This window comes from Schistocerca piceifrons, chromosome 6, assembly GCF_021461385.2.
Source record: "Schistocerca piceifrons isolate TAMUIC-IGC-003096 chromosome 6, iqSchPice1.1, whole genome shotgun sequence".
Taxonomy (NCBI): domain Eukaryota; kingdom Metazoa; phylum Arthropoda; class Insecta; order Orthoptera; family Acrididae; genus Schistocerca; species Schistocerca piceifrons.
In genome coordinates, this window is record NC_060143.1 from 156,829,123 (window position 1) to 156,853,408 (window position 24,286).

A 24,286-nucleotide genomic window follows, 5' to 3' on the forward strand; every position below is an offset into this window, starting at 1 on the left:
CCAACTGAGGGATTATTATGACACTTTCTCAGTTACGGCGAAATTTGTTATGTTTACACATTGTCTTTAATGGAGTGATTTCCATGGACTTTTCCCTCTCTTAAGGGCTGTTTCCTCCACCAAGCCAACCGAGAGCCCTGAAGCTCTGTTCGCTTCTCTACTGTCTTTGATAAGGCCGTTGGCAGTACATGGTTGTTTCCTTACCCTGTGAGTCTTCGGTCGCCATTGCTGATCACTTTTATTCAAAATTTAAGCAATTGCTGGGTTACAGCCTGTGACCTAAGAAGTTTTGATTAGTAGTCGAAGACGCTATTCCTATATGCGTACTAGCTCTGGCCAAATACTATTTGTGTAATGATCCGCCCGCCGCTGTGGCCGAGCGGTTCTAGGCGCTTCAGTCCGGAACCGCGATGCTGGTATGGTGGCAGGTTCGAATCCTGACTCGGGCATGGATGTGTGTGATGTCCTTAGGATAGTTAGGTTTAAGTAGTTCTAAGTTCTAGGGGACTGATGACCTCACATGTTATGTCCCATAGTGCTTAGTCATTTGAACCATTTTTATGGAATAATTCTTTAATGTCAATAACAGGCGATCTGGCCCATACAGCTGTACAGAATTGCGTCTCTTCGTTATTATTACGTACTTCATTTTCTTACATGACGTGCAGGTTACCTTCAGTGGCTATTTCCATCAATAGTGGCACGAACAGGTGGTAAATGCCAATGAGAAATTGTTACACGCGAAATGTTCACTTGTCTCTGTTCTCCTGAATTTTCGGTTCAAGCCCCACTTCTTGCACATTTTTTTAGCACTGGACATTCCTATGATATTTCTGATACGTCTCACTTGGATATATTAAATTATTGGTTATTTATCTTGGAAAACGATTTTTCTGAGATAATTTATCAATTATGGAAATAGTACAGATTGCACAAAAGAAAGCACTGAGAATAATATTTGGTTTCTTCAACAGTTATCTGATTAGCCACTGGCTTACAGAGACCGTCTCTTTTACACTTTGAGAACATGAGATATATATCATTGACAAAATTTGTCCCACTTTGTGGCGCTGAGAACAACAGCAGAGAGTGTTGTACGTTGGAGTACTTTTCAGACTTCCTCTTACAAGCAACACTGTAATAGAAGCCCAATATATTTCCTTATTCGGTTTCGAAATTATATCATTTCTTGTACGTGTGCGCAGTCTTCTTATGAAATTACAAAAATTACTCCGGAAGAGTAAGGTTTTTCCAAATGACGAATACTGTCCAAGTTACAACATAGTCATTTGCTTAGAAACAGAATATCCAGCTAAAATTGAAAAGTATTGCAGACGAAATCTTGTCATACCGTTTTTAGTAGTCTGTGTGCTACAGTCAGTCTACCACATACCAATAATCAGTAAGTGAAATAAAATAAAGGCGACGCATTACAAAAAGTCAGTTGGTTGCTATGAATGTGACCTCCTTTCTCCAAACATGTCACAATAATATCACATGTCTCATGGTAGCCAGTGTGTGATTAAATAGTAGAAATGAGGTTTTCTGCTTACTTTCCATTGTGGAAACGTTGCACGTTCCCTAAAGGATTTCGCTTGAAAATATAATGATGTTTTGTGGTCAAACAGAAAAGTTTGTATCTCTCAAAAGGAAATATTAGCAATAAAGGAATATAAGGCAATCGCTCAATAGCGTGTTAGCTCATTATAGGGAAAATGATCACGTTGCTAGCACCGTGAAATTTAATAACTGCCAGCAGCGTGCGGTACAATATTCTCAAAATTCCTCTCGGTGTTTTTAATTATTAGTGCGAAATGGAGTAACGCGGTCTTTCACAGTAATGACTCTCTACGTCGAGTTTGAAAATACCATAATGCAGAGAATTTTCTCACAAGATAAAACATCCGAGCAAAACAAATGTAATGAATATGCGTGCCGTCTGCTAGAGAACAGGGACGGGCTGTTTGGCTGTTTACTTCAGTCACGTGTCTTTCAAAGTGCGGCCCAAAAATTCTCTGGGGTATCGTACCGCATGCTGCTGTGGAGCTGTACGGAAAGGCGCATCAATAATGCATGTAATTGCAAACAGAGTGTGCACTATGGAAGAGTATTTGCGAGATGTCTTATTCATAACATTCGCAAATTAGTTTGGCTTTGATTTGAGATTCGTTGCTGAAACGCAACGAGCAGTGCTGCGAGTGGCGGGTGCAGCAGCCGCCGGTGATTGGAAATTTCGAAACAGTTGCATTAATTATTCAGACTCCGTTCGTATCACGTTTCATTGATGAAAAAAAGTCGAAAGCAACAGCTCGCAGTATTTAACAAGTTCTCTAAGAGAATGTTCAAACCAAACTAATTTAATCTTTATTGAACATGCCCTAAGTCTTCATGTAAGACGAGACGTTTGCAAACTAAACTGTAAACAATGATCCTCAGCGCCACATTTAGGATCTAATTATAGATCAGTAGGTTCCACCTGTGGTTATTGTCCTACGGAGCGAAATGTTGTTGTAACAATTTCACAAAAATAACAGTTTAAAGCAATTTTCGAGTAGAAATACCTATAGGTCAGCATTGAAGATTTATTATTAAACTATTTAAAATTTTACCGTAAAAATGAAAGGAATTGAATTCAATTAGGTATCAGTATGAATTATTAACATCGCTTTGAGTAGCTATATTTAAAAAAGTTATAAGTTGATATTCACGTCTGTGCAAAAGTTAGTATAGTGCAGGTTTTACGTTTATTTTGACATACACCCAAGATTTACGTTCATTCCTTACAACAGCTTCTGCGATCTCTTATGAATGTAAATAAATATAGCGCAAATTAAAGGAAATTCATGGAAATTTGTATTTCATGTAGACAGGAGAGAGATTTCCTGTCTGCTGCAACAGTTCATTGTTCTGAATGTGGATGCTCGTCCAAGAGTATGCCTATGTCTCTTCCTGTTCTTGGAAACGGTTATTGGATACCATCAAGAAGTATTAGAGATACTTTTTCACGAAAACGTCAGCTGTTCAACTGCCGGTATTGTATGAGGATGACCTGTAACTTCTTATAGTTTCAGATATAGGTTTTTTGGCTACCGCGATATAGTGTAAACATCGTCATTCGCCCGTGACGCGGCAGGAGCATTATTCTTAGGGCTGATACTTAAGTATAACTGAATATCGTCAGCGCATAAGTGGTAATTACCAAAGTGTTGAACACACGAAATATTACTCCATACAGCGTGAAAAGCAATGGATAAATAACAAAATCCTTGGTAAATCGAAGTTCAAAGGTTTCCATATTATCCCCGATCCTCAGATGACTCATTGGCATCTATTTCTGAGGTAGTTACCGAAACAAATTATTGCACTGTTTGAGACGTACAGAAATAAGGCCATAGTGTAAAATGAATGACTTAGTTATCACATTAAAAATTTTTTCACTACCTAAAAACCAAAACAATCGCTACCTCTGACATTGTTAGTAAGACTGATATCGCTTATATCAGTGTTACTAACTTAGCTATTAATCCCCAACGACATATTCAACATACGACTAATCGAGTAAAATGGTCGCATACATCATGACGTCACATTTCTGTCCCGTCTTCCGATAAGACAGTTTGCTGTATAGCTATTGCTTGTGACGTCAGTGTTCGAGAGTCAAACAATAACGGCATATATCCATGTTCGTTAACACAGGAACGTTAATGTAGTTTTATTTCAGGCTTAAGGCCAATTTCATATATAACTGAATTGGATAGCCAAGGGAGTTTTCCACGAAATGGAATTCATTTATTCATGCAATTCATGGCTCATAATGATAGAACAGTTTTGACATGCCGATGGTAGTAGTAGACAAATGCATCCAAAATACACATTAAGCTCTACGTCATTTTGATGCATATCAAACGATAACATCTGAATTGGTGGGAGAAATTCGACATTAAATTCATATTTATAATTAAAATGACTAGCTACACAAACTAGTCCTTTGCAATGAGGCGCTTGAACCTCCCATTTTGATTTATATGGCTCAGATATATCAGAACGGTGCTTTCGCATGAGAAGTTCGGTGCTATTAGGTCATCGGGACTATCCCCACAAAACCTGTCATAAATTTGCGAATAAAAGATTATTCTGACATATAACTAAATGTTAGCAAATTTTCGCAAGATTTCAAAGCAAAGAACGAAAGTTTCGAGTAAATATTTGTAATGTGTTTAGCAAGCTTCTAGAGAAACAGTATTTACGAGCAGTCTTGTGCAATAGTCAAATGTGTATGTTTTGTCCCATTATAGCCAACTTTTGTGAGCCTAATTTGAAATTTAGAATAAAATAATAAATAAGCTTGTAACACGAATCAGACGAATAAGTGCATAAAACACAGAACCATCAGCTGTAACATGAAGCTCGAAAATATGCGGCTTTGCCATCTATTCGGGCTCTGCTCTACGCACACGTCTACATCTATATTTCGCAAGCCAGCGTATGGTGGAGGGTACATTGTGTATTACCTCTCTTCCTGTTTCACTTGCGTATGGTTTGCGGGAAGATCGGTTTCTAATAAGCCTGGTGGGCTCGTTTCTGCATAATCTTACCTTCACGGTCCTTTCGCGAGATATACGTAAGAGGAAGTAACATGTCGGTTGACTCTTCTAGGAATGCATGCTTTCGGAATTTCAACAGTAGACCATACCTGATGCAGAACGCCTCTCTTGCACCGTCTGCTGCTATAATTGCCAGAGCACCTCTGTGCTGCTTTTTTGTTTACTAAATGAATCTGTAACGATCATCTCTATTACCTCTATCAAACCTACCTGGTACAGGTCCCACAATGAGTATTATTCAAGCACTGGCCGAAAGATTGTTTTGTAAGCTTTTTCCATTGCTGATGGGCTATATTTGCCGAGATTTCTTCCAGTGAATCTCAGTATAGCATCTACCTTACACACGATTAATTTTAAGTGGTCTTTCGACTGCGTATCTCTCCACAAGCATACTCCTAGATGTTTTGTGGAAGTAACTGGTTCCAGTGCTTATTCTGCAATTTTGTTATTATAAATTAAAGGGTCTGTCTGTGTACTGACAACACACTACATTTTTTAATGTTCGTCAACTGCCACTAACTGCCACTCACTGCACCTCACGTAGGTTCTCAGCACGTCTTCCTGCATTTCGCTATAATTTTCTAGCCTCGTGAAGTCACTGTATACAATAGCTTCATCCGCGTAAAGCCTCATGGAATTTCCAACGTTATCTGCTAAGTCTTTTATGTAGGGTGAAAATTATTTGAACCTAAAAACTCTGGACGCTGCACCGAACATCAAAACCAATATTTATCTCTAACGTCATAATTCCCTGTTAGCGTTATTTATCTCGATTGAGAGGTTATTCACACTTCAATTGTAATGACTTAACTGTCGTAACAGTTCCTGTTGTACTCTTCAGTTGTAATAGTTGTTTCACATTCAGGTGTAGTTTTACCTCTTGACCCATCACAGTACTTGTTTAGTAATAGAGCGATACACCTGGAGTGAGTATACTGATAAGAGTTGGTGCTTGCTATGTAGCGATGGGGTCGTCAACATTCGCAATCCACATATTTGGATTGAGTTTAATCCACTTACCACATTTACTGGCGCTCATCCATTTCGGCTGTACGTGAATGTGTTGGCAGATGTTACTGGTGAATGTTTTTATAGGCCATGCCTCCTAACTAGACCATTATGTAGCCAGGATTATTAAAGGTTCCACAACAGAGCATTGACAGAATTGATGGATGACCTGCCACTCGCTATAAGACAGAGCACGTGGTTCCACCATGAAGGGGCGTCGGCACATTTGAGTTTTCCTGTGCGTCGGCTCTCGACGATCATAGATGGTCCTGTACCAAGGCCTTCTAGATCCCCTTTTTTGACCTCCTGGCCTGATTTGTCTGGGGAGAGATGAACAACATTGTTAACAGATCTCCTGATTAATATGAGGTTCTGGTTGTGCAGACACTAGCAGCAGCAGGAGACACTCCTGTAGTCTTTGACTGTGTTAGGCAGAAGATGACCCGTCGGCCTTCCCTCAGTTTAAAAGTCAATGGAGGCATTTTTCAGATAACTGTTTTGCCTTAATGTAGTTGTCACTTTATAATAAAAAATTTAAAATTGTTTGTGTTTCTTTTTGTCTAGCGTAAGTAAGATTTTCGTCTCCTCGTACAACGGTGCCTTACAGGAAAGCACATAACAAAAACTGTTTTCAGTGCCACACGCTACCTGACAGTTTATTGGTTTAATTAATTTTCATCCAGAGAAAATCGCCTCTACCGGTTAAAAAATCTTCATAGGAGAAGATTACGTCAGAAAAATATTTGTTCCTGTGCCCCGCGCAACCACCCAGAGTTTATCTGTTTAAATAATGTTAACGCTTTATATGTATTACGAAAAATAATGCACATATAACACTCCCTTCGGGAACGACGTCTGTTACTTTTATATCTGAAGACTTCCAACTTTTCAGAATGACACCCTGTGGCGTTCTTCAGAAACTCTTCAATCCAGTCACGTAGCTGGTCTGATATTCTGAACTCTAGTATTGTGTTTATTATGTGGCTGCGCGGAAGTGTGGCATTTGTTTCGCCCCAATTTTTTTTTTCCGTCAGTCTTCTGACTCGTTTGATGCGACCTTCGATGAATTCCTTCCTATGACAGCCTCTTGACCTCAGGGTAGCACTTACAACCTACTCCCCCAATTATTCGCTGCATGTATTCCGATCTATGTCTTCCTCGACAGTTCTTGCCCTCTACAGCCTCCTCTATTACCACAGAAGTAATCCTCTGAAGCTTTAACAGATGTCCTGTCATCCTGTCCCTTCTCCTTTCCAAAGTTACCTACATATTCCATTCTTCTCCCATTCTGCGCAGCACCTCCTCAAACCTTACCTTATCAGCCCACCTAATTTTCAACATTCGTCTGTAGCATCATATCCCAGATGTTTCGATTCTCTTCTGTTCCGCTTTTCCCACAGTCCATGTTTCACTCCCATACAACGCCTTACTCCAAACGCACATTCTCAGAAATTTCGTCCTCAAGTTAACACATATGTTAATTACTAGTAGACTTCTCTTGGCCAGAAATGCCCTTTTTGCCAGTGTTAGTCTCCTATTGATGTACTCCTTGCTCCGCCCATTACCGGTTATTTTGCTGCCTAAGTAGCAGAATTCCTTAACTTCATCAAATTCGTGGCCATCAATCCTGATAAGTTTCTCGCCGCTCTCATTTCTGCTACTTCACATTACTTTCGTCTTCCTTTAACTTCCGTCTTCCTTCGACTTACTCCTCAATCATATTACGCACTCATTAGACTGTTCATTGTATTCAGCAGTGTAATTAGTCTTCACTTTGACTCAGGACAGCAATATCTTCAGCGCATCTTATCATTGTTATCCTTTCACCCTGAATTTTAATTCCACTTCTGAACCTTTTATTTCCATCATAGCTTCTTCGACATACATATTGAACAGTAGGGGCGAAACACTACATCCCTGTCTTAGATCCTTTTCAATCCCAGTACTTCGTTGTTGGTAGTCCAATGTTATTATTCCCCCTCGGCTGTTGCACATATTCTGTTACCCGTCTCTCCCTATCACTTATCTGTATTTTTATCAGAATTTCGAACATCTTACACCATTTTACATTGTCGAACGCTTTTTCCAGTCCGGCAACTCCTATGAAAGTATCTTGCATTTTCTTAAGTCTTGCTTCCATAATCAACCACAACGTCAAAATTGCTTCTCTGGTGCTTTTACGTTCCCTAAAGCCAAACTGATCTTCACCTAACCCACCATCATTTTTTTTCCATTGTTCTGTATATTATTCACGTCAGTAACTTGGATGCATGTGCTTTTAATCTGATTCTGCGATAATTCTCGCACTTGTCAGATCTTGCATTGTTCGTAACTGTGTGGATGACATTTTCCGAAAACCAGACTCATACGTTCTACACATAAACGTGAAATGTCGTTTTGTTGCCACTTCCCCTAAAGTGCCTTATCTGACCATAAGTCCTCCAAAGCTCTCTTAAATTCTGATTCTAATACTGAATGTTTTATCTCTTCTACACCGACCCCTTTTTCTTCTTCTTCTCCTTCTACATGACACAAATCTTCCCCCTCATAGAAGTCTTCAATATACTATTTCCACCTATCCGCTCTCTCCTCTGTATTTAACCGTGGAATGCGCGTTGCACTCTTCATGTTTTCAACCTTGCTTTTAATTTCACCGAAGTTCGTTTTGACTTTTCTGTATGCTGGGTCTGTCCTCCCGACAATCATTTCTTTTTCGATTTCTTCACGTTTTTCATGCACCCATTTCTTCTTAGCTTTCTCGCACTTCCTATTTATTTCATTGATCAGCGACTTGTATTTCTGTATTCCTGCAGTTCCCTCATCATTTTTGTACTTCCTTATTTCATCAATCATCTGGAATATTTCTTCTCTTACCCGTGGTTTCATAGCAGTTACCTACTTTCTAGTTATATTTTTCTTTCCAACTTCTGTGATTGCCCTTTTCCAGAGTAGTCCATTCCTCTGCCTACTGAGCTATTCCTTATTGCAGTATCTATAGCCTTAGAGAACTTCAACCGTGTCGTCATTTCTTAGTACCTCCATATTACACTTCTCTGCATATTGATTTTTCCTGACTAACCTCTTAGACTTCTACCTACCTTGCATCACTACTATATCGTGATCTGAGTCTATAAGTGCTAATGGGTAAGCCTTACCTGATTTCGGAATCTCTGCCAGACCTTGATGTAATCTAACTGAAGTGGTCCCGTATCACCCGCCTTTTACAAGTGTACCTCCTCATCTTGTGATTCTTGAACAGAGTATTTGCTATTACGATCTGAAAGTTATTACACAACTCAATCTCGCTCCTTGTCCTAAGCCTATATTCTCCTGTAACCTTTTCTTCTAGTAATTCCCCTACAGCTGCATTCCAGTCCCCCATGACTATTAGATTTTCATCTCCTTTATTTACTGTATTTCCCTTTAAATATCCTCATACGCTTTCTCCCTCTCTTCATCTTCAGCTTTTGATGTCGGCATGCATACCTGAACTTTCGTTGTCGGTGTTGGTTTGCTGTCGATTCAGATAAAAACAGCCCTATCACTGTACTGTTCACAGCAACACACACTTCGCCCTACCCTCCTATTCATAGCCAATCATACTCCCGTTATACCATTTTCTGCTGCTGTTGATATTACCCTATACTCATTATACCAGAAATCCTTGTTTTCTTTGCATTTGACTTGAGTGACCTCTAATATATCAGGATTGAGACATTGCATTTCTTTTTACAGAACTTGTAGCTTCCGTACCACATTCAGGCTTCTGACATTCCACGCCCCGATTCGTAGAGCGTTATGCTTCCGTTGATTACTCAATCTTTTTCTCATGGTTACCTCCATCTTGGACATCCGTATGGGGCATTATTCCGGAATCTTTTGGCAGTGGAGAGATCATCATGATACTTACGTGTTGTAAATGCGTGAAAATGAACTGCGGAAATATTATCAAATGCTTCTAAACAGGACCAATGTGCCGTTATTCTTATATTAGCTGCCAAACGACAAACATCGGCAGACATACATCGGGGAATGAAGAATGTGTATGGGGCTGCATATCCGTCGAAAACGTCTGGAAAACTGCGACAAAGGGTAATGCTGACTCGTGTTAACTCACATACCCTTCGTAACGTAGAAGACAGTGGGAGACACTCGAGCACCCGCCCTGTAATCCCAGTGTCACCCCATGTGATTATCACGCCTTCGGTCCTTTAAAAGCAAGCCTTTAAGTGTCGACGATTCCTGTCGGACGAGGATGGGCAACAGGCAGTTACGAACTTCTTCACACAGCAGGACACGGTTTCACCAAACGGGTACCTTCAAGCAGGTGCGTCGGTGCGAAGATTTCCTCAATGTCCCACGAGATTTTCCCTTATTCGAATAACGATTCTGAAGTATGCGGCCTTCGAACTGAAATTCTGAATGCCCCTTACTGACTGAAGCTTAATGACAAATGAATTGAGAGTACTCGTAAAATATAATAATAATAATAATAATAATAAGTGTACTGAGTGGCATTGTAGAAGTGTCTTGCAATTATTTCATGGTCGCTATGGTCTTCGATACCTTCTAACGATGTCGTGACTGTGAATACCATCTGTCTTCAGAATGGGATTTTCACTCTGCAGCGGAGTGTGCGGTGATATGAAACTTCCTGGCAGATTAAAACTGTGCCGGACCGAGACTCGAACTTCGGACCTTTGCCTATCGCGGGCAAGTGCTCTACCACTGAGCTACCCAAGCACGGCTCACGCCCCGTCCTCACAGCCCTACTTCTGCCAGTACCTCGTCTCCTACCTTCCAAACTTTACAGAAGCTCTCCTGCGAACCTTGCAGAACTAGCACTCCTGAAAGGAAACACCTGCCCGCGAAAGGCAAAGGTCCCGAATTCGAGTCTCGGTCCGGCACACTGTTTTAATCTGCCAGGGAGTTTCACCATCTGTCTTCCTAGACAGAAATATGAATAATTTTAACAAGTAATTACAGGTTCCAGATGTCACGAGATCGAGACAGCATTTCACTCCAACAAGATAACCAAACTGAAAAAAATAAGTAATGCAGATATCATAACTTCAAGTAGTAGTGCCACTTCATAAGTGCGCTACTACATGTAACAAACATTACATATATTGCAGCTTTACTCTCTCGGCGAATAGTTAATCTTATAACTTCGATATTACAACATAAACTGAATGCAATTCAGTTAAAGATAATAATACTTTTCTGATATTTTACTTCGATTGTTCAGGAATATAATTCATTTTCAAACAGAAATTTCAACAGTCACAATCGTCTCCATTGAATAGAGGTTGGTTTAGGTATTCCGAAAGTGTCAAGCGGTTTTGTAGGTGAAACTGAGACACATGAAGAGGGAATGGAGGTACAGTGGGGGAAGGAGTTATCGACTAACGGAACTATTTGCTATGCGCTGAATACGCCGCGTTAGAGACGACACTGGTCGACATGAGCAGTGGTTTCGGCAGTGCTGTAGGGTAATATCGGGACGCGCGGCTCGGCTGGAGGGAGAAAGCGCTGCAGCCACTCCAGTTCCAGCTCGAGACGGCGGAGCCGTTCTTCCGCCGCATTTCTGCCCAAGGACGTCGCCCATCGCGCTGCTGAAGGCAACGAGTGCCCGCGGTCTCTGCTAGTAGAACTCAGGGCCAGGCCTTCGCAAGGGAGGCGCGCTCAGGCCCTGTCTACGGAGGAACACCGTGAGGCGCGTTCGCCAGTTTACTGACCTCCGGACACCGTAGGCTACGGGTAAGAAAAGCTGCAGGAGATGCAGTGTTACATCTACTACATGACGACGTCAATATCTCACAACTTTAATGGCAGAGTATAATTGCTGGTAGTCGGAGCCACTTTTCTGACTAGTCTCATGCTGCTGCAGCGACATCCTCTCCTGTATCAGCGTCCTCGTTCGACGAGGAGAACACGGCGAATTCCATAACCTGATTTCGCAGAAACTTTGCTCAGATGAAGACGGGTCAAGATAAACGAACAATTATCTCGGCTTATCTGTGAATATATGACCGCATGATCGTTATTGTGAAACCGATTTGTAATTACGCCGTTAATATAACTTCCTTGTGTCCCCTAACATGAAAAGAAACGTTTTTCTAGTAACCTTCTATGAATATAGATACATAATCGAAAAAAGTAAATAAATAAAAACAATAATCGGTTTCGAACATGGGACGCAAAAGTGGAACACCGTGACGCTAGCCACTGTGCAAACCGGTGGGTTATGCCGAGCGCCCTGAAAGGCATCTAAATTGGGTAGCAAACTTTGACGGCATTTTTCTCTGAAACGCACAAGTATCTTTGGATAAGCCGAGATACGTGTCTGCTTAGTTTGGCTTCTCCTTCGCTGATCGATGTTTCTGGGATTTGGGTTATGGCACTTGCCGCGTTCTTCTCATCAGAAGAAGACATTCATCTGATGCTAACATACGCAATTATTTGCTGTGAATATTGCAATATCTGTCCCCTTCCACTGTCTCCCCCGCTGCAGTTTTTTCTAGTATCTTAGAAGTTATTCGCTACTGTTTTAGTAGTATTGTCGTTTCTTCCACTCTGTACATTCCCTTCCTCGCCGATTTTGCACAGAATCCCCTCATTTCTTATTTTGTCATTCCATCTAATTTTCAGCATCTATATACACCACCTGATCTCATATTCTTAGAGTATTTTTTTATCTAGTTTTGCTTCAGTCCGTTTGTATTCAGTTCTGTGCTTCAAACGTATGTTCTCAGAAATTTCATCCTCAAATTACGGTCGATCTTTAATCCTATACTTCCTTTGGACAGAGCAGCTGTCTTTGCCTGTGCTAGTGTGCTTTCTACGACCGCCTTCATTCTTCTGTCTTGTGCTACTTTGCTAGCGAGTTCCTTCATTTTTTCTGATTTATGATACCGAATTTTGATGAGCTCATTCTTAACCTAATTCTGTTACTCACATTACTTTTATCTTTCATCTGATTATCCTCCGGCTGTATTCTATACTCGCTACACTGTTCATTCCCTTCAGTAGATGTTATAATTCTTCTTTACTTTCACAAGGCTAGCAATGTCATCATCGAATCTTAACGCTGATATATTCGCACTTTACTCATGTAGATATTGCATATTCCTTGTCTTTCCACATATTTAATACCTATTTTTCTGACAATTTCAGACATCTTTCACTATTTGGAAACATCGAATGCTTTTTCTAGATCAACGAATCCCATGAATGTGTCTTGACGTACCTTAAATCTTACTTCCATATCAAACGTAACATAAGAAAACCCTCTCTGGTGACATCTTTCCGAAAGCCTAACTGATCATTATCTAACAAATCCTCAGTTTTCCATTCCTCTGTATATTATTCTCAGCAACTAGCATCTATCAGTTTTTAAGCTTATTTTGCGACAGTTATCGCATTTATCTGCTATTTTCTGTAGAGATGAAAATTTTTTGATTATTCTCCATATTCATTTCTATATGTTACATGGCATATTCCTTAATCGTAATGCTCGTGTAGTCCCCAGAAATGGCCTTCTACCGCATTGGAGAGAGAGAAGGTTGTGAATTGCCAAGCAAAGATGTAAAAACTGATGAAAAGAATACTAACGCCGCAACAGTTAGTACGCGAGTGAGCCGAAAAGCAATGCCTCCGGATTTTTTATGTGAAAACACTGCAATCATTTTGAATAAAACTAACGTTATTAACATTCTACATCTTCATGCTTACATATTTATTTCGCAACACAGTCATCGTGACATTTCTCCTAACGACGGATCAGTATGTTGACACTGCCTTGACAGTATGTTGCCAGAGCCGCGTTCTCACCTCTGCTTGTACCACTTCACCACAAAGTGAAGTCGTCGAAAGAGTTCTTTAAGCTTTGGCAATAGCTGACAATCGCATGGAACTAAGTCGGGCCTGTATTGAGGAGAATCGACGGCAGTGAAGCCAAGGCGTAGGGTCATTGCAGATATAGTACTCGTGTGTGGTCTGACATTGTCATGATTAAGGAGAAGGTAGTCCTTGTGTGGTCGAACTCTTCGAAATCGAAACCTAGTTCCGTTACACACGGGCCTATTAAACTCCACAATTTGGAACCCTAGACATGAAGAATAAAGATGTAGATCTTAAAAACTTCAAGAATTTTCACATTCACACATTCGGAGGCGTTAATTTTCAGCACGCGATCGTAAAAAGATAATTCTTATTTCTCAAAGTAGTCATTGACAGAGCTGCTGTCACACGGGTTGTGTCGAAAATTCCACTAGAAAAATCCCTGATAAATACTATGATTGACCTCAGCACTCTCACGCCTGCGACTGTCAGCTTCTGTGTGCGATGTTGGTTGATTTTATAACCAACTTGGCCTTTTTTCGTGTTTATAGTTACTTCTACACACTATCTTCAAATTCTTAATAATATCCGTAATATCGGTGACCAGTGGGAATGATCCTTTAAGCACAAGCAGTACTTAGTTTTTCAAGCAAGCCATATAGTACTATAGAAAAATAGGTAATACTTTTTTTAGACAATGTTCCAGAAGGTGCAAGTCAAAATCCAATCCAAATTCTACCTTCATTCTTACAGAAGAAATGGTCTTGCGAAGTTGCTAGAATCTTTTTGAAACACTTCCTTGTTCTCCATGTAAATAAACGATCTGATGGATAGCGTTAGTAGCAATCTTCGACGGTTTGCTGATGCACCACTGCGCCAGTGTCGTTTTTAAGGGGACACTCCCCTGAACGGGCTGCATTTTTAGCATTGATCTATAGATAGGAGATAGCTCAAAATTCTTACACACAATTATTCAAAGCATTTCGAAAAAATCCATTGAGATATGTGTTGTATTTTGGTATTGACAACAATATCTATAATAGTATAAGAAACGGAATACTTTTATACTGCGGTACCATTTTCGTTGGAACCACTGACTGCACAGCTTGGAAAAAGAGGCAGAGTACAGACAACATTCACATAAGTGTTTTATGCTTCCAGATTCCTTCCCTGATGCTAATCTGTGAAAAAGACAAGTAATTTATTTCTCGACATCAAAAATATTTAAAAATGTAGCTCAAGTGTCACCGACATCTTCATCATGATGTAAATTTTTCAGGAAGTAGTAGTCAAGGGAGGCAGAGGAGGTCATTCTAAACACCTGCACCAATGTTTGAGAGTTTAACTTCAGTCATTTAGGGGAAAATTAAAGTTTCCGGGAAATCGTACAATAAGTTTTACAGATTTAATAAATTACCACCATGCTTGTTTAGAACATTCCAGCTGCATGCTCCAATTGTCCACATGTCTCCTTATCCTACGTACTCTTCTAATCTTTTGCGTGGTGTCTGTCTGTTCTAAGTCGTGTCTCCCTACCACTTTCGCGCAGCGACGCTCTGGGCGTGGTTTTTAGGGAATTGACTAGTTTGAACCTGGGACCTGTTAATGGTAAGGAGACGCCAGACCACACATCACACGCAGAGTTCAGTGAGACTAGCGATGATATAATCAAATACTCAATGATTTCTGCGTCAGCTCCACTGCACTCCCTGTAAAAGAATCTTAATACTAACTAAATTTAGTGGACGGGGTTCAAGGCTTTCCTATTTTTAGTTAGCTGGTAAAATAACGTCGTAAAAGCAGTTACGTTTACCAATGGAATTTTGATTCCACTCACAAAACATTGTTTATAAATTTCACTATTGATAAAAGGAAATATTTTAGTACAGGATGATAAAAACCAAGTGCGTTCAACAAAAATGTGAACGAATATTCCCTGAATGGGTTTCCAAGTTCTACAATGGATCAAAGGATGACCTATGCCATAGCACATCTATAATCTAGGTTTAACTTAAAGTTTCATAAAAGAGAAAACTATCAACATGGTCTACCGTGACCTTCAATTATCTTTAATTACTTCTTTAACTTGTTGTAAATTGCGGTGGCTGATGTGCCTTCTCAATAATTATATAAGAGAAAAATCATCGCTTTTCAGATTTTAACTTCTTGTAGCAAATTTAATTGACGATCGACACTGGTATTACGCAAAAAGGGGATGTAACAGATGAGACTTCTGCAGTTCTGAGTGAAGCTTTATGCACTCTTATGTGGCATCGCTTGCGTTCATTACCTTGTCGGTTGTTAGGCAGCGTCAGTAGGCAGCGGGCGGCGCAGCTCCACACACCTCGCCGTCTCGGAAGCAACTCTTTCTAACTTCTCCTTACTACAATTTACCAAAGTTGGTTTAAAAAAAGCTATCTGACTGTGATTTCAACTGGCCAATCAGGGTCTCAAGGCTAACCTTAAGCTCCGCCGACAAAAATTCTGTCTATCCAATAGGAAGCGTTATACTTTTCGTGGTGGGGCAATGTTTCTAATGTCTGTTACGTAACAGACGCGTATAGTTTCACGCTAAAACGTGCAGCTGGTGTGGCCCTTTTAGTGTTATCCCAAGATCTGTACTGTTCTTCTGGAAGGCTATATCTTGGTCTTGGCGGTTGGCCGGAGATGTGGGTGTCCGTCCCTTATCGTAGGGCCTTCTCGCATACACGACTCTACTCTCGGCTTCTGTTCTCGTTTCTCCCCTCGGAACTGCATCTGTTTCACGGTGGGAAGGTATGACATGCATTTAGGCGTTCTTGTGTTATTCTGTGGTATCCCATTTGCTCACTCGTTGATCGTATTACTTTGGTTAATTTAATGTCAGGATTTATTCGGAGCTATGTCACATACAGCCGGATTTGCTATCATTTCAGGGTTTTCTTGGAAGTTGTTGAATTTGCCTGACACCTTACACTCTTTCTCTTCATTTTCTTTATCCTTGACCGCTTGGTAGCAGCTTCTGCAGCTGTCTCTGCTTCAGTTACCCGCCGTTTATCAAGAGTAGTCAGAGGTGAAGCCATATTCCTTCCCGTCTTGATGTTCAATTTCTTCATAACACTGATCCTTGAAATTGCACCATCATTGATTGTTGTTATTGCATCCATTACACCAATCTTCAGCACTATCAGCCCAACAAATACAATTTTGGCTATTCTATCGCATGACACAACTGGTGAAGCTTTCATTTGTATTCTAAGAGAAACCATGAATACATTCCTAAGTACATTTTTATTTGCCAGAGCGCTATATATAGGCCTAATTGCCTCCATTATAGCAAGTATCAAGGAATGCTTGTGGCTGTATTGTGTATCTGTATCATTGCTCAACCAGTACTTTCACCACGAATCTTCACCTTTTGGACACAAACCATGTTGTGGGGTTTCATCTGTAGACACTCCATGAAGCCATGTTGCCCAAACAGCTCGTCTCATGTTCTCCAAATCTCCTACATTTCTCCTTATTGCTAGTCCACAATATTGAGTCAAAGAATCAATTTCACTTTTTGTAAGACGACCTGGACCACCTGTGTGTTTTCCGCCTGACAGGTTTTTTCCAATGAATTCTTTACATAATTTCTCAACCGAGCTACCATTCTTTTTCGTAAATGCCTAATACATCAAGTTTTTCTATCAGAATGTCCGCATATGGTCTGTCATTAAGAAGTGTGTCCTTTATCTCCATCCCCAAGGTAGCCTACATACCTCACACCGCGACTGACCTCTGATCCTCTAAAAATGTTAGAACTCCTTCGTTTCCATGTTTTCACTTGGGCCATCAAAGTTCTTTACACAAACACGAGAGCCAATAAATTTACTGGAACAACTCTGGCAGTGCTTTCTTAGACATTCGTAACGTAGCATCTTACCAGTTTCAATGAATGTGGCAGTTACAAACCCATTCAAAGAAGGATGACCTCCCTTCTGCCAAGATGCATCAAATGCTGCTACAAAGCCTGTATGCTCAGACAAGGCTACTGCATCATCATCTTTTGCTCTTTTCATTGAATTTTCAGTTACACCACATAAAGCACTATGTATTAATTTATTGTATCTGTCAAATCTCAGAGGAGGTGGAGGCAAATCCACTACTGCACCAAAAGACCGGGCACCTCTCCTTCCCCCTCCAATACATCGCATTGAATAAACAAGCTGAATATTTACATTGTAATGTCGACTATCAGTTACTGGGGATGTCACAGTATCGCTGTGCATCTTACACGAGTTACAAGCAATCACTAACCGACTTGAAGGGCCCTTCCTTGCTGAATGTCCTCAGAAACCTTAATACTATCTCCACAATTGTACTACATACATTTCATCGCACTCTTCAATAGTCTTGACAGCATATTTAGGTTCACAATAACATTTCCGTCGTTATTGCTGCTCACAATTCTATTAGGCTTGTTCTTATTACACTGGGAAAGCGAAAGTTTACGTCTACAAGCACTGCCTGTAGTTGCAGTTTCCGGGGGCAACTTTTGAAGCAACTGATGTGTATTATTCGGTTGTATTTGGAACTGGTTGCTGCGAAACTTTGGTTTGGTGCTAAATTTCTTTACTGTCGTCGTTTGTAGCACAGGACACACACAGAAAGAAAAAAAACACGCAATAACTACAAAACCACACTCGTATGTAATTCCAAAATCATATATTCTCATATCTTTGTTCACATTTGAACCATAGCCTCTTACACATGCCTCTATTTTGGTTCCAGGAACCAGTGCCTTCTAGAATACACCTGTGTTAACGATCCGAAACTAACGACGGAAAGAATGGAAGAACAAAATAATGCATCACGTATTCTGACGCACTTAATACTGACAGATGGATGTGGCCCCTGTGCAACATTACATTCAACCTCAATTTTAGAACGAATCGAAAATAATGTCCATAAACTACACGTATTTGAAATCAGCATGAAATGCTCTTTTCTATGGACTAAGAAATTGTTTTCAAATTTTAGGTCATTTCCGCGAGCATGTCCCCTTAAATGACTCTAGTACAATGCCCATCCCCTACAGGCGGAAGAATCTCCAATGATCAAGGGCATGAGGATACAGAAGGCAATGGAAACCACTGCATTAAAGAGACATAACGTGTACCCACAGGACATGTGGCCTGTAATTGAAAGAGTGCCATTATGTTCTCTTCATTCGCAATTAATTCCGGAATAGTCTCCCATTCGGATCTCCAGGAAGGGACTGCCAAGGGGGAGGTGACCATGAGAAAAAGATTGAATAATCAACGAACGGATGACGTTCTACGAGTCGGGGCGTGGAATGTCAGAAGCTTAAATGTCGGAAGCTGAAGATGAAGAGATAGATTGAGTATACGAGGATATTGAGAGCGTAATGCAGTACATAATGGGACATGATAATCCAACAGTCATGGGGGACTGGAATGCAGTTGTAGAGGAAGGAATAGAAGAAATAGTTACAGGAGAATATAGGCTTAGGCTACGGAATGAAAGAGAGGAAAGATTGAGTTCTGTAATATCAGCTAGTAATAACGAACACTATGTTCAAGAATCAGAAGATGAGGAGATATACTTGGAAAAGGCCGGGTGATACGGGACGACTTCATTACATCAGGGTCAGACAGAAATTCCTAAATCAGATAAAGGATTGTAAGCCTTATTCAGGAGCGAACATAATTTCAGATCACCATACAGTAGTGATTAAGAGTAGACTAAAGTCCAAGACATTAGTAAGGAAGAAGCTATACCCAAAGGAGTGGGGCACGGAAGTACTAAGGGATGACGAGACACGCTTGAAGTTCTCTAAGGCTATAGATACAGCAATAAGAAATAGGTCAGTAGGCAGTACAGCAAGAGGAACGGGACATCCCTAAAAAAAAAAGCAGTCACAGAATTTCGAAAGAAAAACATAGGCACAAAGGAGATAACAACGAAAAAACCATGGGTAACAGAAGAAATACGTCAGTTGATCCATGAAAGAAGGAAGAACTAAAATGTTCAGGGAAATTCAGGAATACAGAAATACAAGACGCTGAGAAATGAAATAAATAGGAAGTGCATGGAAGCTAAGACGAAATGAGTGCATGAAAAATGTGAAGGAATCGAAAAATAAATGACTGTCGGAAGGACTGAGTCAGCGTAGAGGAAAGTCAAAAAAATCTCCGGTGCCTTTAAAAGCAAGGGTGGTAGCACAAAGGGTGCAACAGAGATTCCAATATTAAATGCAGACGACAGGAAGGATAAGTGGAAAGAGTATATTGAAGGCCTCTATGAAGGAGAAGATTTGTCTGTGATACAAGAAGAAACAGGAGTCCGTTTAGAAGGGATTAGGGATCCAGTATTGAGGACTGGAGATCAAATAAGGCAGAAGTGGTAGATAACATTCCATCAGAATTTCTAAAATCATTAGGGGATGTGGCAACAAATTGACTCTTCACGTTGATGTGTAGAATGTATGAGTCTGGCGACATTCCATCTGACTTTCGGAGCCGGCCACTGTGGCCGAGCGGTTCTAGGCGCTTCAGTCTGGAACCGCGCAACCGCTACGGTCGCAGGTTCGAATCCTGCCTCGGGCATGGATGTGTGTGATGTCCTTAGGTTAGTTAGGTTTAAGTAGTTCTAAGTTCTAGGGGACTGATGACCTCAGATGTTAAGTCCCATAGTGCCCAGAGCCGTTTGAACCGTTTGACTTTCGGAAAAATATCATCCACACAATTCCGAAGACTGCAAGAGCTGAAAAGTGCGAGAGTTACCGCACAATCAGTTTAAAAGCTCATACATCCAAGTTGCTAACAAGAATAATACAGAGAAGAATGGAAAAGAAAATTTAGGATATGCTAAATGACGATCTGTTTGGCTTTATAAAAGGTAAAGGCACTCGAGAGCCAGTTCTGAGTTGTGGTGGATAATGGAAGCAAGACAAAAGAAAATCGGATAAGAAGGAAAGATGTCGAAAACACTGACAAAGAGAAGGCACAGGATGATAGGACATCTGTTAAGTCTTCATGGAATGACTTCCATGGTACTAGGGGAGCTGCAGAGGGCAGAAACGAGGAGGACAGAGATTGGAATACATCCACCAAATAATTATAATTGAAGACGTTGGTTGCAAGTGTTACTCTGAGATAAAGAGGTTGGCACAAGAGAGGAATTTGTGACGTGTCGCACCAAACCAGTCAGAAGACTTACGACTTGAAGGGGGGGGGGGGGGGGGGGAAATGTACAACGCTGCATGGTTCAGACTTCCAGTTTTACGTGATGAATGTCATCTTCCTCTACATGTTGAAAAGTGTGTATCAGTTTAGACGAGTAGGGAAAACAACATTATAAAACACTATAGAATTATTTACTGTATAATGGCGCGCTGCTTCACACCGTCATGTCGATTAAATGTTGCAAAGCGACATGAAATTTGTCGAGAAGGTGAGGTTAGTTGTAGAAGAGGAAAATGGTCTATTTCAGTTTGTGCGATAATCGTGGGAAACGTGTAGCTCATCTACAGAGGAGCGAGCAAACAGAATTATTGTAGAAGCCATGCCATATTTCGGATCCCCATCAGGTCTGATTGTGGAAAGCCGTCGAACCGGTTCAGAGTTCACTGCTTGGTTTGTTAGCGGTACGTTCCATCAATATTCTACGTGAACTTAAATGGGAATTCCTGGAGGGAAGAAGAGGTCCTTTTGGCGAAAACCTAATGATAAAAATTCGATAACCGACTTCTACGTCATACTGCCGATCAAACTTGCTGCCACCAATTTACAGGGCATGGGAAAAATTATGGAAACACCAAAAACGCGATGCCATTACCATGCCTAATACTATGTAGGAAAACCGTTTGCGTTCAAAACAGCTTCCAGTCGTCTCCGTACGGATGCGAACAGCTCCGGTTCTTTTTCTGCAAAATAGCGGCAAGTGCAGTAACATTGATGGAGCTGGACCGCGATCACACACACTACTATCCATAGCAGACCACAAAGGCTGAGTACTCTAGAGATCTGGTGACTGTAGTGGCTAGAAGAGATGCGACAATGCATCCTCGTGCTCAGGAAACCAGTCCTGGTGAACAGGGTCACCATCGTCTTGGAAGTTAGCATCACCACCATGGAACGAAGGATGAACATAATCAGCCAGAATGGTCACATAATCCTTTTAAAGTAATGTGACCTTACAAAGTACCTATGGGACCCATGGAATACCACGACACAGCCGCCCAAATTACCACAGAACTCTCTCCACGTTTAACTCTGTGTGTGACACTTGGACAGAAGTTGGAAACTGTGTGAAAGAAGAATCATACAACGAAATAATTTTCTTTTATTTCCATAACACTGTTTTGTGGCTTCGGCACCACGTTTTGCCGTTACGGGCAATGACATAATCGGTGTGGTTTTGTAATTCCAGCACACCCTAAAATTCTCTGCTTCTGGAGCTCCCTTCGTCTTGTTTTGGTGCTGACAGGGTTCGCGACTTTCGCCCACGTTGTAGCTTACGAGATGATGTTTATCTGCCTTCCCAGTATTAGGTACAGTGCCTCTTGAAATACCAAACACCGTGGCTACGTTGGTGACCAAAGCACCTACCGTACACCACTGCCAATGTCCCCACGTTCGAATTCACTGAGCAACGACATAGTGCACTCACGGCTACACAAAAACTGATCTGACCACGAGTGACATTTACACTGCATTACCAGGATTCATAGAGAAATACACAGTGTCGAATTTCGCTTCCTCGTTATGAGTCGAAAAGGAAAGGGAATGAACCAGTAGTTGTACAAGGTACCCACCGCGGTGCACAATATGGTGGTTTGTGACCTAAATATCTGCTGAAATGCCAGATAACATGCGCGTGGCGAGACAATCAGTGCACATAGATTTGTTGCCGTATGCTTACGGAGGTTTCTCGGATGTGTGACTCCGATAAAGATGTGGACGAAATTAAATTTTCTTGCTTGTTGACACTTCATGCGTTTGAGATGGTTTCCTACAACCAGAGCGCTCAACACCCCGCTCGAACCGTTAGCCATTGCCAAACTCTCCATACACTTCGTCAGTTTGCTTCCAATTCGATGTCTGCCGGCCGGTGGTGGCCGAGCGGTTCTAGGCGCTTCAGCCTGGAACCGCGTAACTGCTACGGTCGCAGGTTCGAATCCTGCCTCGGGCATGGATGTGTGTGATGTCCTTAGGTTAGTTTGGTTTAAGTAGTTCTAAGTTCTAGGGGACTGATGACCTCAGATATTAAGTCCCACAGTTCTCAGTGCCATATGAACTATTTTGAACGTCATGAGCAAAGCGACCGTGATTTTTCTCTCTGTCGTTTCCCCAGGTACATCGCACATCAGGAGGTCGTGGCTACCTCAGTACATGAGTTTAGGTTCAATACTACAAAATGTGTCGTCTTCCAAAGTTTGGTCATTGGTATCTTGAAAAGCAGTAGTTCACAGAGCATCTCGCTTTTCCGTCATAGCTCCATTGCTCCGCGTTTCATATTAACCGCTTTTGCAAACTGACCAGCCGTGTTTCTGCGTCACCTACAACCAAACGATAGTCGGCAACAGAAGTGGTAAAACTGTAGCGCCCAGAGCAGACGTCAACATCAAGGTAATTTTAATCGGAATATGGTCGATGTTCTTTTAATGTCTTGGAAAAGTGTAATATTTTCGGGAGCGAACGCTTGATCTTGTGGAGAAGATGCCATACATAATTTGAGTTGATGCAGTATGATTCCAAATTTCCTGTTATACAAGCGGCAATTGTCAGTTTCGCTACAGTGGTCATTCATTAGTAGAATTCAAGCTGTCTCCCGCTGTATGGTACTCAAATCCGGACAGATAAATCAACAGCCGCCAAACAGGCGCTGTGTGGCTGGGTGTGGATTGGCTGCTGGCGCAGCCGGAGGAACAATACCAGCAGCGGGGACAGACTCGGCACGTCTTCCCCCACCCCCTCTTCGCCACCGCCACGGCGGCACTCCGGAAATTGCGGGCCTGCTGAGACACGACATCGCGTCGCCGGCCGAGTTCGAATATCCTGTCCGTTTGGCCTGCAGGCGGCGCTGGTGGCGGCGGCGGGAGGCTGGAGTCGGTCGTGGAAAGGTGTGGGGGCGGAGGAAACTGCGGCCGCGACTCGCGTTAATGAAGTTAGCGGCGAGGCGTCGCGCCGTGGCGTCGCGGCGCGGCAAGGGAAGTCGCAGCTGGCGTCGCCCGCCTTCCCCGGCGCCGCGACGGCTGCGCCCGCCAAGTGCTCGCAGTCTCGGCTTCCGCGTTACGTCAGCAAGGGGGGCGGCGGCGGTGAGGTACAACCAGGAAGCCAAGAAATGTCACAGCAGCGAGACGTCTCCTAGCGTAACCGCAGCAGCCACAGGGAGACATTCTAATGAGTCGAGTGACGCCACTGAAACATTACTGGGAGGACCAAAGCAGAAGGCGTTATTATTTTATTGACTTCATCTCGCTTGCGTGGATGAATAGCTTCCGTGGCGTTACAACAAGTGAAACAAAATTACTTAAATAACGACAGTGTGATTCTGTCAGAGACATACAAAGTCTTAGAACATATGCCGATAGGAATGGACAGTGTCTTGAAACGAAAAAGGACATCAGTCATAGGAAAACAAGGACATTGGAATTAAAACAAGCGATACTCAAGGAAATGGGTTAGAAAACGAGCCACTAAAGGCAGCAGTTTGATATAGGATAGTGTAACGTCTTCTCAGATCTTCCGTCTTGCCTAACACTCAGCGGTAGAGCAATTGAGATTATTTCTTATGTATCGGTAACGACGTTACAAACAGAACATTGATGAGCTGAACTCGCG